The sequence below is a fragment of the Leptinotarsa decemlineata genome, unplaced genomic scaffold (assembly GCF_025532065.1).
Source record: "Leptinotarsa decemlineata unplaced genomic scaffold, Ldec_3_MD MMD2_tig00002974_RagTag_RagTag, whole genome shotgun sequence".
NCBI classification, from domain to species: Eukaryota; Metazoa; Arthropoda; class Insecta; order Coleoptera; family Chrysomelidae; genus Leptinotarsa; species Leptinotarsa decemlineata.
The window spans coordinates 1,099,176-1,111,216 of NW_027412578.1; the positions used below are offsets into that span (position 1 = coordinate 1,099,176).

The following is a 12,041-nucleotide window of genomic DNA, read 5'->3' on the forward strand; positions in this document are numbered from 1 at the left end:
TGAAATTTCTCAACTATCCAATCCTCTCGTCGACGAAATTCCTTGCGGATGTGGTCTCCATATGGGTTGTTGCGCTCGAGAATATTTTCTGTAATTTCTGAAGGAATTTTATCACTTCGCCATCTTGCACAGAATACTCGGTTGAGGAATTGATTTCAGAATATTGAGTCTGTTGATATACAGTGCATTCCATTCAAAAAGAGCCACCCTGAATAACTTTTGGTACAATGATTTGCAGGAGAAAGAAAAAACGTCAACCAGAGTATACAGGGGAACACATTTAAACATATTCAGTTCTGTTACGTCCCCTATTGCACCCCCAGAGCACGTCACCATTTTTTTTTAAGGATCACTCTCTACTAACCGCATTATCAGATGCTCGATGCTGAGCAAATTTCAACAAAGCAATTAAACATATGGTCTGGAGCTTATGGTCCGGGAGCTACACATTATTTGAGTTGAATACGAGCCACCCTGAATAACTTTTGGAACAATGATTTTCAGAAAAAAATAAAAAAAACACCTCAACAATAGTATACAGGGAGACATATTGGAACATATTCACATTTGATCTGACTTTCCCTATCGCACCCCCAGAGCATGTCACTATTTTTTTAAATGGATCAATTGTTTTACATTATCAGATGGTCCAAGATGGACGGATTTCAACAAAGTAGAATACATTATAGATAAATAGATAGATAAGTATACTTTATTGTCCAAGAATTAATTCTCATTTTGAATGGAGGAATAATAGAGACTAAGAGGAAGTGGGAAGTATTAATTGTAATAATGGTTTGGGAAAGTACTATGATATGTGTTGATAACAGCGATTATATTAGAAATGGGGACTTTGTTCCCAGCAGATCACAAGCCCAGCAAGATGCTGTGAATTCAGTATGTCACTTGAAAGCACGATCAAATCCTGAAAAAAATGTGGGGTAGTTAACTTTGGCAAAGGCTGAGGTATTAGCTACTTTGACTTGTGATGTTAGGCAAATTCTATCGAAATTACATCAAATCCAGCCTAATGGGGAAATGAATCTGCACACTGGAATTAGAATAGCTCATCTTGCTCTCAAACATCTTTAAGGCAAAAACCATAAAATGTTGTTTTTGTTGGTAGTCCTGTAGAAAATGAAGAAAAAGAGTTGGTTAAACTAGCCAAGAAGCTCAAAAAAGAAAAAGTCAATGTTGATCTTATTAGCTTTGGGGACAACGCTTTAAATTCCGAGATCCTTACTGATTTAGTGAATACTTTGAATGGGAAGGACGGTACTGGTAGCCATCTGGTAACAGTTCCCCCTGGACCTCATCTGTCTGATGCTTTGATTTTGTCTCCAATTATCCAGGGAGAGGATAGAACAGAAGGTGCTGGCCTTAGTGGCTATGAATTTGGAGTTGATCCCAATGAAGATCCCGAATTGGCTTTGGCCTTGCGAGTCTCCATGGAAGAACAATGCCAAAGGCAAGTAGACGAGGCTCGTAAAGCTGAAGATGTTGCTGGTACGAAAACGAAGGCATTCAAAGAGGAGCCCACCGAAGAAGCCCTATTAGAGAGGGCTTTAGCCATGTCAATGGAACAAGGCGAAGAACAAAGTACAACTAACAGCGCAGCAGTTGATTTTGCTAACATGACTAAAGATGAGTAGATCGCATCTGCCATGCAGATGTCCATGCAAGATGCCCAAGAGTCCTCAACTAGTGCTCCTCCAGCTAAAGAAAAACATATGGAAGTTGTAGCAGATGAAGATTATTCTGAAGTAATGAATGATCCAGCCTCTTTACAGAGTGTCCTAGGAAATTTACAAGGTGTTGACCCTCAATCAGAGGGGATAAGTCAAGCTGTCGGCAGTTTGAAAGATGAGAAGAAAGAAGATACACTTGACGAAAAAAAGAAAAAGTAAACTTCAATTCAGTAGTATACAAATACTTATTCAATGTATTTGCTATTTGAAAAGTATGACGCGCGTAGATTTGAAATAATCTTGAATTAATGTTGTGGGATTGAATGTATTGAAGTATTGCAATGCCGTACCTTAGACGAGACTCTTCTAGGGCAAAGTAAGTCCATCTAGCAGTGAATATATCAAGTTTATTGGAGACAATTCTGACAGCAAATGTTCCTGAAATGCATGAAGATGTGATATGTTCTTTAAATTTTAACTCATTGTCAATATGCAGACCAAGAAATTTAGTGCAAGTTCTTCTATATAAGTATATCATGATTGACACAGTCGAAGGCTTTCGAAAAATTGCAAAAAACTATCGAAATTGCTTCCCCCTCACTCAGATTCAATTTTATTAAAAAAAAAATGAGAAAATTGCATCATTAGGGTATTTAGAGCTTTGGAAGCCAAATTGACATCCATTCAGTATCTTTCCATTTGATAAAAATTTCAACATTTTTTTCTTCACTAGCTTTTCGATTAATTTCGAGATAGTTGATAATAACGAGATGGGTCTGAAGTTCGAAGAGTTGGTGACCTCTCCACCTTTATAGAGAGGCAAAACAACTGAAATCTTCAACCCTGAGGGAAATACTCCTGTCACAAAAGATTTCTTAATTACCTCAGTTAGTACAAAAAAAGCTTCTATCGGTAAGTTCTCAAAGAGTATTCTACTTATACCGTCCAATCCAGCGGACATTCAATTTGATCAAGATAACTCAAGGGGTTGAGTTTAGATACTATAGTGGCTGTTATTTGTCCGGCAATAAAACAGTAAAAATTATTCAAAAAATTCGGATCAATGTTGATCACTGCTGATGAAGATAGTCTTCCTTTAACCTGCAATTCATTAATAATTGCCCATTCCTCTCTAGATTTATTTTGTGATGATTCAATTCTTTTTGAGTAATAATTATTTTTTGATATTTTGATCGAACTTCGGTAGATATTTCAATATCTATTGAAATACTGCATAAAACCTAAATCCGATGTAAATTTTCTTATGGATCTCAGATTCTTAGCAGAAATTTTTGAACCTGTTGAGATCCAAGGCTTTTTATTCTTTACTTTCAGTTTTCGTAATGGAAAGCATTCGTTGAAGTTATTTGCTAAGATTTCTTGGAAAATGGTAACAGGATTTGAAGCAGTTGTATGATTCCAATATGTTTGTTCACATTTTAGTCTGAATTCGTGATAATTATTTTCGCTAAAGATTATACCTTCTCTAAATTTCATATTGTTTTTCTCTATATCTAGTGAGAATTCGAAATGAATTGCTTCATGAGCAGATAAGTCTGCAGGAATAACTGAAGTGGATTTGTGTTCAGCAAAATTAGGACGTACGTATGTTTCTAGTAAGTTCGTCATTATGCATGCCACACTAACTCCTGTATAATCTTTCATCTTGGTTTCATAGGTGTTTTTGTGAAGTATACTTCAAATAAGTCTTATTTTGCCTAGTTAAGTTTGAATTCGAGATTCTCTTCATCTTGTATTTGTCTCATTCTACAATAACGATTACCTACCAGGTGAAGTTACAATTGGTTTTTCTGTTTTTGTGAATTTTTGAGAAACAATGGTTTATATGCTTCGAGAACGGATTGAAATAGTGAGTTTGAACTACCAGAATGGAAATAGTGCTAGAGCTGATGCCCGTATGTTTAATGATAATCATACAGGAAGAAATGTACGACACAAATACGTTTCGGAATCATTGAAGAAATTCATGAAAACTGGATCTGTTAACAATAAAAAGCATAATGGAAAATTTTCAATCTTTTATTAACTTATCTCGAGAATCAGGAATCAGTCATACAAATGTTCTCAGGATCCTTCATAAGTACAAATTTCATCCACATATAGACCAGTTTATGAATTGAACGAAGATGATTTCGACAGAAGTATTCAGTTTTGTCAAAGTATCACTGAACGGATCAACTTGCAACAGAATTTCTTGAATGAAATTTGTTTTTTGGATGAATGTACGTTTTTGTTTGAATGGAGAAGTGAATCGGCAAAATTGTCGATATTCGAGTGTTACGAATCCTGATTTATACCGTCTAGTTCATACCCAGCCACTTCAGAAACTGAATATATGATCAGGAATTTCAGGTGACCGCATCATAGGACCTTTTTTTATCGAAGATAATTTGACTTGTGATGAATATTTGAATATGTTGGAGAATCGATCAATACTGTGTGCATCAACAGGTCAATTGAGGAGGATATAAATTTATTCGAAAACGCAGTAGTTTTTAGCAGGATGGTGCACCTCCTCATTATGTAATTCCACTGCGACAATTTTTGGACGATCATTTTCCTTTTCGCTGGATTGGCAGAAGAGGGCCTACGGAATGGCCCTTAAGGTCTCCGAATCTTACTCCAGTAGATTCATTTCTATGGCGTCACTTTAAGTCTAAAGTGAATGAGATAGAATCAACACCATTGGAAGATTTGAGAGAGAATATCATGACAAATAACTCTCGAGATTCTCAACCATGTGAGGGCGGCAATGGAAGCTCCTTCGTACTATTGTATGGAAGTTGGTGGACACGTTTTCGAACATTTACTATAGAAAATTGTTTTCTTGTCATTGTCCAGTAATCAGATTTTAATTCAAGAATCAATAAAAAAATCTTTTTCTGATTTATTGCTTCCATATTTGTCTCTAGAACGAAAATTCCGAAATGTGGCCTCCTATACAATTGTTGACCAGTTTTTCATTTTTCCTGCAAATCATTGTTTCAAAAGTTATTCAGGGTGGCTCATTTTCATCTCAAATAATTTGTAGCTTCCAAACCATAACCTTCAGACCATGTGTTTTATACTTTGTTGAAATCTGATCATCAAGGAGCATCTGATAATGCGAAACAATTCAGGGTGATCCATTTGAAAAAAGTTGATGACATGCTCTGCGGGTGCGATAGGAAAAGTAACATCAAATGTAGATATGTCAAAATGTTTTCCCTGTATCAAATATTTGACGTGTTTTTTTTTATTTTTCCTGAAAATCATTGTACCAATGAGGTTTGCTCGTTTTAAATGGAATGCACTGTATAGATATACCTGGACTGTTAAAAAATAAGGTGAATGTTAAAATTTCGCGGGGGTACGTAGGTACATTCGATTTGCGAATTTACAATCTGTTTTACGTTGGTATACTTGGCTCTAACATATATGCATAGTTTCAGCTTTTTGGAATGTTTAGTTTGTTAATGGGAGGCATAGAAGTTAGAATTGTTTTGAGTGTCCGGCGATTTTCTTCTACCGACAAAATTGATCAAAAAGTGTATATCAAATTTCGTGTGAAAATCGAACTGAGTGCTCAAAAACACTCGAAATATTGACAGTGGCATACGATGATTGTACTCTGTGTCAGAAAAATGTTTACACATGGTACAGGCTGGTCACAGAAGCTAGAGAAGATGTGAATGACGACGTTCGCCCTGGACTCCCTAGCACATCAACGACTGATACAAATGTTGGAAAAGTGAAGTGTCATTGAGAATCGTCGAATCACTATTAGAGAAGTTGCTGAGGATGTCTGCATATCGGTTGGCTCATGACATGCAAGTTTTTCGAAAATTTTTGCCATGAAGCATGTGGCAGCGAAGTTCGCTCCAAAATTACTGAATTTTACCCAAAAACCGTCGCATGCGAATCACTCAAAAATTGTTGAATGGCGTCAACGGCGATCCAGATTTGTTCAAAAGAGGCACAACTGATACGAATTATGAGTATATGGGTTATGACATTGAAGTCAAAGTCCAATCGTCCTAATGGAAGAGCCCAGGAGGGCCAAGACCAGTAAAACCACGCCAAGTTCGACCAAATGTCAACGTTTTGCTCACCGTTTCCTTCAATAACCGTGGCGTTGTGCATCAGGATTTCTTGCCACTTGGTCGGATAGTCAATAAGGAGTATTATCTTGAATTGAAGCGCCGCTTGCGAAAAGCAATACAAAGAAATCGTCCGGTATTAGGGACTAGTCATTGCTTGTTCGGTAATTTTTTGTCGAAAACACTGTAACCATGCCTCAGCCACCGGATTAACTAGATTCAGTCCCCTGCTACTTTTTTCTGTTCCCAAGATCAAGGAGACTCATGGAAGGACGGCGTTTTGCAACGATTGAGGAGATAAATACAGAATCGCTGGGAGAGCTCAATGGCATACCACATCAGAACTGTTTCCTGACTTGAAAAAAACTGGCATAAGTGTACTGTATCTAAGGTGGACTACTTCAAAGGGAGGAACTAGAAATTGACGAATAAATAAATATTTTTAAAGAAATATGAAAATTCACTTCATTTTTTTAACAGACAGTATATCTAATCATTTCAAAAATGAAGTATTGTCAAAGCTGGGGAGGAATTGAAATCCAGTAGGAAGAAAAAAAAGTGTATGGTGAATAGAAAAATGTGGTGGATAGGGAAATATATATTTATTCAAAGATAAAAATTGAAACAACAATAAAAATGAATTGGTGCATTTGCTTTTTCCGCTGCAGGAAAACCCGGAAAAAGCTGCAGCACCACATCATCTGAAGATCTTGATCTGCCAATGTCCTCTCTCTTATAAAACAAAATGTATGGTGTCTCCAGAGGCTCCAATAGATTCAATGCATCGCCAGAACACTTCGTGACATGACTATCTTCAAACTTAAACCAGTCCGTTCCGTCTTTGACCAAGGCGAAATAATGACCAAATTCAACGACAGAACCACAGTGAACAATGACTGCATGCATTCATAATAGTGGTGTGCTAGATTGAAATGTGAATCTATTTCGAAACTTCCAAAGAGTTTCTTACTTCTGTCAGAGGTTAAGTCTTGTTTGAACCTCATCAGTGTTATTATTAGATTGACTGGAGTCCCAGCTATACTTGTTTCCTCATAACAGTCAGTTAGTTTGGCGCATGTTTGGCAATACAGTCGATCATCACCTGTTGAAAATTCCATTTTCAGATGATTTAATAATAAGCTTTGCATATTAGGAAAAGCTAGATGAAGTTCCAGAAATTCACATAAGTTTTCGGTACCTCTTGAACATTTACTACAAAGTAAACGAGAGAAAAGTTTTCCAGCAAAATATTTACAAACACAAGACAAGACTGTACGGAATCATTCAATCCAGAGCGGTCAGGAGTATATTGATTTTGCTATTGTTTTGCTCACGAAGAGTATTCAACAAAAACCCCAAGAATTCGGAACAATCCTCTTGTTGTCCTAACGAATATCTAATGATTTTCAAAGACTCCAAGAAATCAGTTGGAGGGAAATATGATTCATTCTTACGAAACAGCAGCTGCATGAACAGGTGTTTGAGTTTGATGAATGAGTAGGAAACATTTCCGTTCTCATTCATCATCAAAATCTCGTTCTTGAAATTCTTCGTCATGAACAATACTTGTGAAATGCTATTCATGTAGTAAGTGTTTCCTAAATTATCCAATCCAATTTTCTTCCCTAGATTTTCAGGATAACTCTCTACTAATTCATAAGGAAGAACACATTTCATAGAATCTCCATAAGAACCATTTCTCAAGCTGCGATCGATCCTTCCAAGTGAAGAAGGGTTTCGTGATAGGATCGATTCGGCTCTCGCTTCATAAAGCTCTTCCACTGAAAGGGAAGCAGAACTACGAGGACTGCAACTCATATTTGGGGGGCAAGAATGATCTGAGTCCACTGAAAAAGAAGTTGGATCAATCACTTGTGAATTAACCTTGATAGGAGACTGATGAATATCCACATATCTCTTATTTCAGTTCCGTACTGAAATTAGAGCAATGCATGATCTCATCAAAATTATGTGAAGGGAAATGTGGAAAACATATATGTCTTTGGTATACCAATTTTCATTTCACCTTATAAACAATACCAATCTTGATCACAAATGAGGTGTTATGTGCCAATATGAATTCAATGCAGGTCAGAGGATTATTTAATAGAATCGAAAGAAAGATCGAAGAGGAGTCCTGGATTTGAGAAAGAATAGAAATATGAAGATGGTAAATTTCGATCGAAAGGGGGGTTTGAATCTTAATAAAATAAAAATGTAACCTCTAAGTGACAAAAATTAGTTTCCACTGAAAAGATTCTATGTACAATGACAGTTACTTTTATGATAACTATATATGGTTATTATTATTATCTCAGTTTTCGTCAGTAGGTGCGTTCCAGATTTCAGATTGTGATAGAAAACCTAAAATTATGTTTTTTTATAAACTACACCTCACGATTTGATCTCCGCAAACTTTATTTGAAAAATATATCACGACATGTTTCGCTTACACAGTAGCGTAATGTTTCATTGAAAATAGGAGGTTTGGATTTCTGTTATCTAAAAAATGTTTAGCAGATTATAGATCCAAGAAAAAATCCTTCAGTAGAATTTCAGAAATGGTGATCCGTAATAATATATTTTATGTATTTGGGTTTGTGATTCAGATATTACCAAAAATATAATAAGCACTCTCAAACTGTCGAAATCAATAAATAACAATATTCACATAGATTCATGAAGTTGTATCGAAAAACACAATATCTACCTTAATTTGTGTAATTTTCAGCTAACTCAAAACCATGAAAAATCTTTCGTGTTCTAAAATCTCTAACGAAATCCATTTCCTTGGGAGAAAAGCAAAATGGAAGGTCATGAAAATAAGCTGAATGAATTCATTTTCTCTTTGGGATGAATTTAAATTCAAATGTTATCCTCGCTCCAACCTAATCCCGCACCTGAACGATGTGAAAGAGCATGTATGTGATGTAAAATTCTCCGGATAAAAGCGACACTTAGGAGGGCTTGATTTAGATGCGTACTCGTAACTAACCCAATCGTTTCGATAAGCCCTTTAAAATTCTTCAGTTTCATGCAATGTAATGAAAGATAACCGATGATTCTTGTGTGGAGTTTCTGTGGATTTTGACTTTTGTAGAAGAAGCCATTGTATGGCGAAACACGTGTTGCGTTTTTGAATACGTTATGGATTTTTATCAAGTATCTGCCGATTCCATCATATAATTTTTGTGAAGCTGCCTTCTAAGGTAGTAGAGAATAGTTGAACTTCTGTCTTAGAAAATCTGACCATCTGTATACTTGTTTAGTTTAGTTCGCAACCTTTATAGTCAGTTTAAAAGTGTACTAATAATTCAGTTATCAATGTATGAAATAAAAGTTTCATGCCACAACGTATTTTATATTATTATGCTTAACTTAAAGGACATTGGAAATCTAGGTGAAGTTATTTTCAAACTCTAGCTGGACGCAGTTTAGAACTATGACTAGTAAATTTTCTACTCAAACTAAAGTTGAATTTGAACTCCAGCAAAAGGAAATTTTGAACTCTAACTAGATTTAGTTGAACACGAGCCCAACTTTACCTGCTCTCAACTCTACAAGTATGTACCAGATGAAGTTTAAGGAAACCATTAAGATAATAGAATTGGTTGTGAATGGAAAGGATAAATGTAGAGCATTGATCATAAATCCACAAACACTCGAACTGTTATTAAATTACACAAAACCAATTTTTCGATTAGACCTGTGGTTTCGTTTGTAAGGCATCTAACAGGAATCCCTATAAAATTGATTCAAACCAATACCAATTTCAAGCCGAGATTTAGTGTGAATGATTCTTATCAATTAGTGAATAATAATTAAAACGTAATTCTTCTAGAAAGGCAAAATTAATATCAATTTCACTAGTTCGGACTTCCATTGTCTACTATATAAAATTATTTGAAATCCCTGAAACAACTAAAACAGGAGAATTAAAAATGAATAGCTGAAAATAACAATTATATTGAGCAAAAAAAACCTGAAATGAAATAATAGTGAGATAGAATACAAGAAAAATAGAACAATTGAACAAAAATAAATGAAAATAAAGAAATGAAAAAAGAAAATAAAAATAAAAAGTTGAGAGATTCCAAGTCACGTTAGTTCAAGACGTTTCGATTATTAGTATCTACAATCGTCTTCGGATGATGACTGATAATAATAATAATAATAATAATAATAATAATAATAATAAATATACTTTATTGTCTGAAGATACAATAATCTTATCGACAAAGTGTAGACATTCATAAAACTTGATATATCATGGTTCACATGATATTGTCAATAAAATATCGGACTATCAATTAATTTAATTTTCAATTGGTTGTAACTAGTATTGAGATAAATAAATTAAATAACACATATAACATATAACATACTGAGCTGATATTAGACGTCAGTGAACACTGTCTCAAAAAATTCCGTAATACTATATAAAGCCAGATCCAGAAGAGAAGTTTTCAATTTTTTTCTGAACACAGCATATGTTTCAGAATGTTTTATTTCTGTTGGCAGATGATTGAATATTTTGGCAGCGTTATATATGCATGAATTTTTTATGAAATTTGTTTTTGGGATTGGAAGTTTTATGTCATTTCTCTGGCGGGTGATTCCATCAGCGAACTTGTAAAGTGTTTTGTTTTTATATACTAGACAGGCAGTTTCGAGAATGAACAATGAGGGCAGAGTTAACAACTTACGAGTTTTGAATAGTTCTTTACATGATACCCTGGGAGCCACCTTACAAAGATAGCGAATTGCACGTTTTTTGAAGAACAAAGATTGAGTTAAAATGTACTTGATTACAGACTCCCCAGAAAGCGATTCCATATCGAATGTGCGATTCGATCAAGGCATGATAAACCTGCATTGCTGTCGCTGTACCTAGTTCATTTACAACGATGCGTAGTGCATAACCACCCGAGGCGATCCTTGAACCTAGCTGTCTAACATGATGCTGGAAGTTTAGTTCCCCATCCATGTGCACCCCTAGAAACTTATTACATGCATTATTTCTTATTGCACCATCACCCAGAGGGATATCTGGCAAAGCACAGTGGAATGATACGCAGTTAGTTTTTTTAATATTGAAGGAGAGTAAATTAGCATCGCACCACTCTTTGATCTTTGTAATCCCTAAAACTATTTTTGAGTGCAAGTTATCAGCATCTTTATCGTACCATAGAATGGTAGTGTCATCAGCAAAGATTGTGAAAGAACCGTCGGTTGTAATATTTACTACGTCGTTAAAATACAGTAAGAACAAAATTGGTCCCAGCACTGAGCCCTGAGGAACCCCACACTCGACGGAACCTCCATCTGAGAGCCTATGTGTTCTCACAATCTGAGTTCTCTGTTTAAGGTACGATTCTATCCAATCATAACTCTATTTTCTGAAACCATACTGGTTTAGTTTACGCAGTAAAATTTTATGGTTTACACAGTCAAATGCTTTTGACAGGTCGCAAAACACCGCCGCACATGCGTCTCCACGGTTTAGTGTAGTGTACAGTTCATTAAGGAAGACAAACATGGCATCTCCAGTTCCTTTCCTAGCCTGAAAGCCAAATTGCTGCCTATTTAAAATTTTATTTCTTTCCACGAACTCCATTATTCTTACCTTTACTAGTTTCTCAATGATTTTACCAAGAATTGGTATAAGCGATATTGGCCTATAATTGCAAGGGTCATTAATATCACCACCTTTATAGATTGGAATTACTATAGTGGTTTTTAGGAAGTCCGGATATGTTCCCGTCACAAACGAGTTGTTAGTAAGTTGGACTAGTAATTCTAAAACGAAAATAGGCATGTTTTCAATGATACTAACTGAGATACTGTCATACCCACAACATTTTTTGTTTTTTATGCTACTAATAGTAGCCATAAGTTCTTGTAAATTGGTGTTGTATAATATCAAGTTTTCGGATATTTTGATACTATTCATGTAGATCAAGGGATCAGGGGAATCTGGAATGCTTATGGATAGTTTTTTTGCTATAGTGCAGTAAAATTCATTGAGTAAATTTGGATCAAGGGTAACGGTATCAGTTCTTGGCTTGTTTCTTCCACTCAAATCATTTACAATCTGCCATGCCTCTTTGATAGCGTTCTTGCTATTAGACATTCTGTTATGATAATAGCTCCTCTTCGCTAATTTAATGACATTTTTATATACTCTATTATACCTGTTGTAGTATTCATGAAAGAATATGTTATTTGTATACTTTCTTATATTATATAACGA

At 35.3% G+C, this 12,041-nt stretch overlaps 1 protein-coding gene and 1 pseudogene across 1 annotated transcript in view; one reads left to right on the forward strand and one right to left on the reverse strand.

Annotated features, from left to right (window-relative positions):
- LOC111504259 (A-type potassium channel modulatory protein KCNIP1) overlaps positions 1–12,041 on the reverse strand; it is a 463,024-nt gene that overhangs the window by 371,035 nt on the left and 79,948 nt on the right. The gene's annotated exons all lie outside the window — the stretch shown is intronic.
- On the forward strand, positions 753–2,015 carry LOC111503172 (26S proteasome non-ATPase regulatory subunit 4-like; annotated as a pseudogene).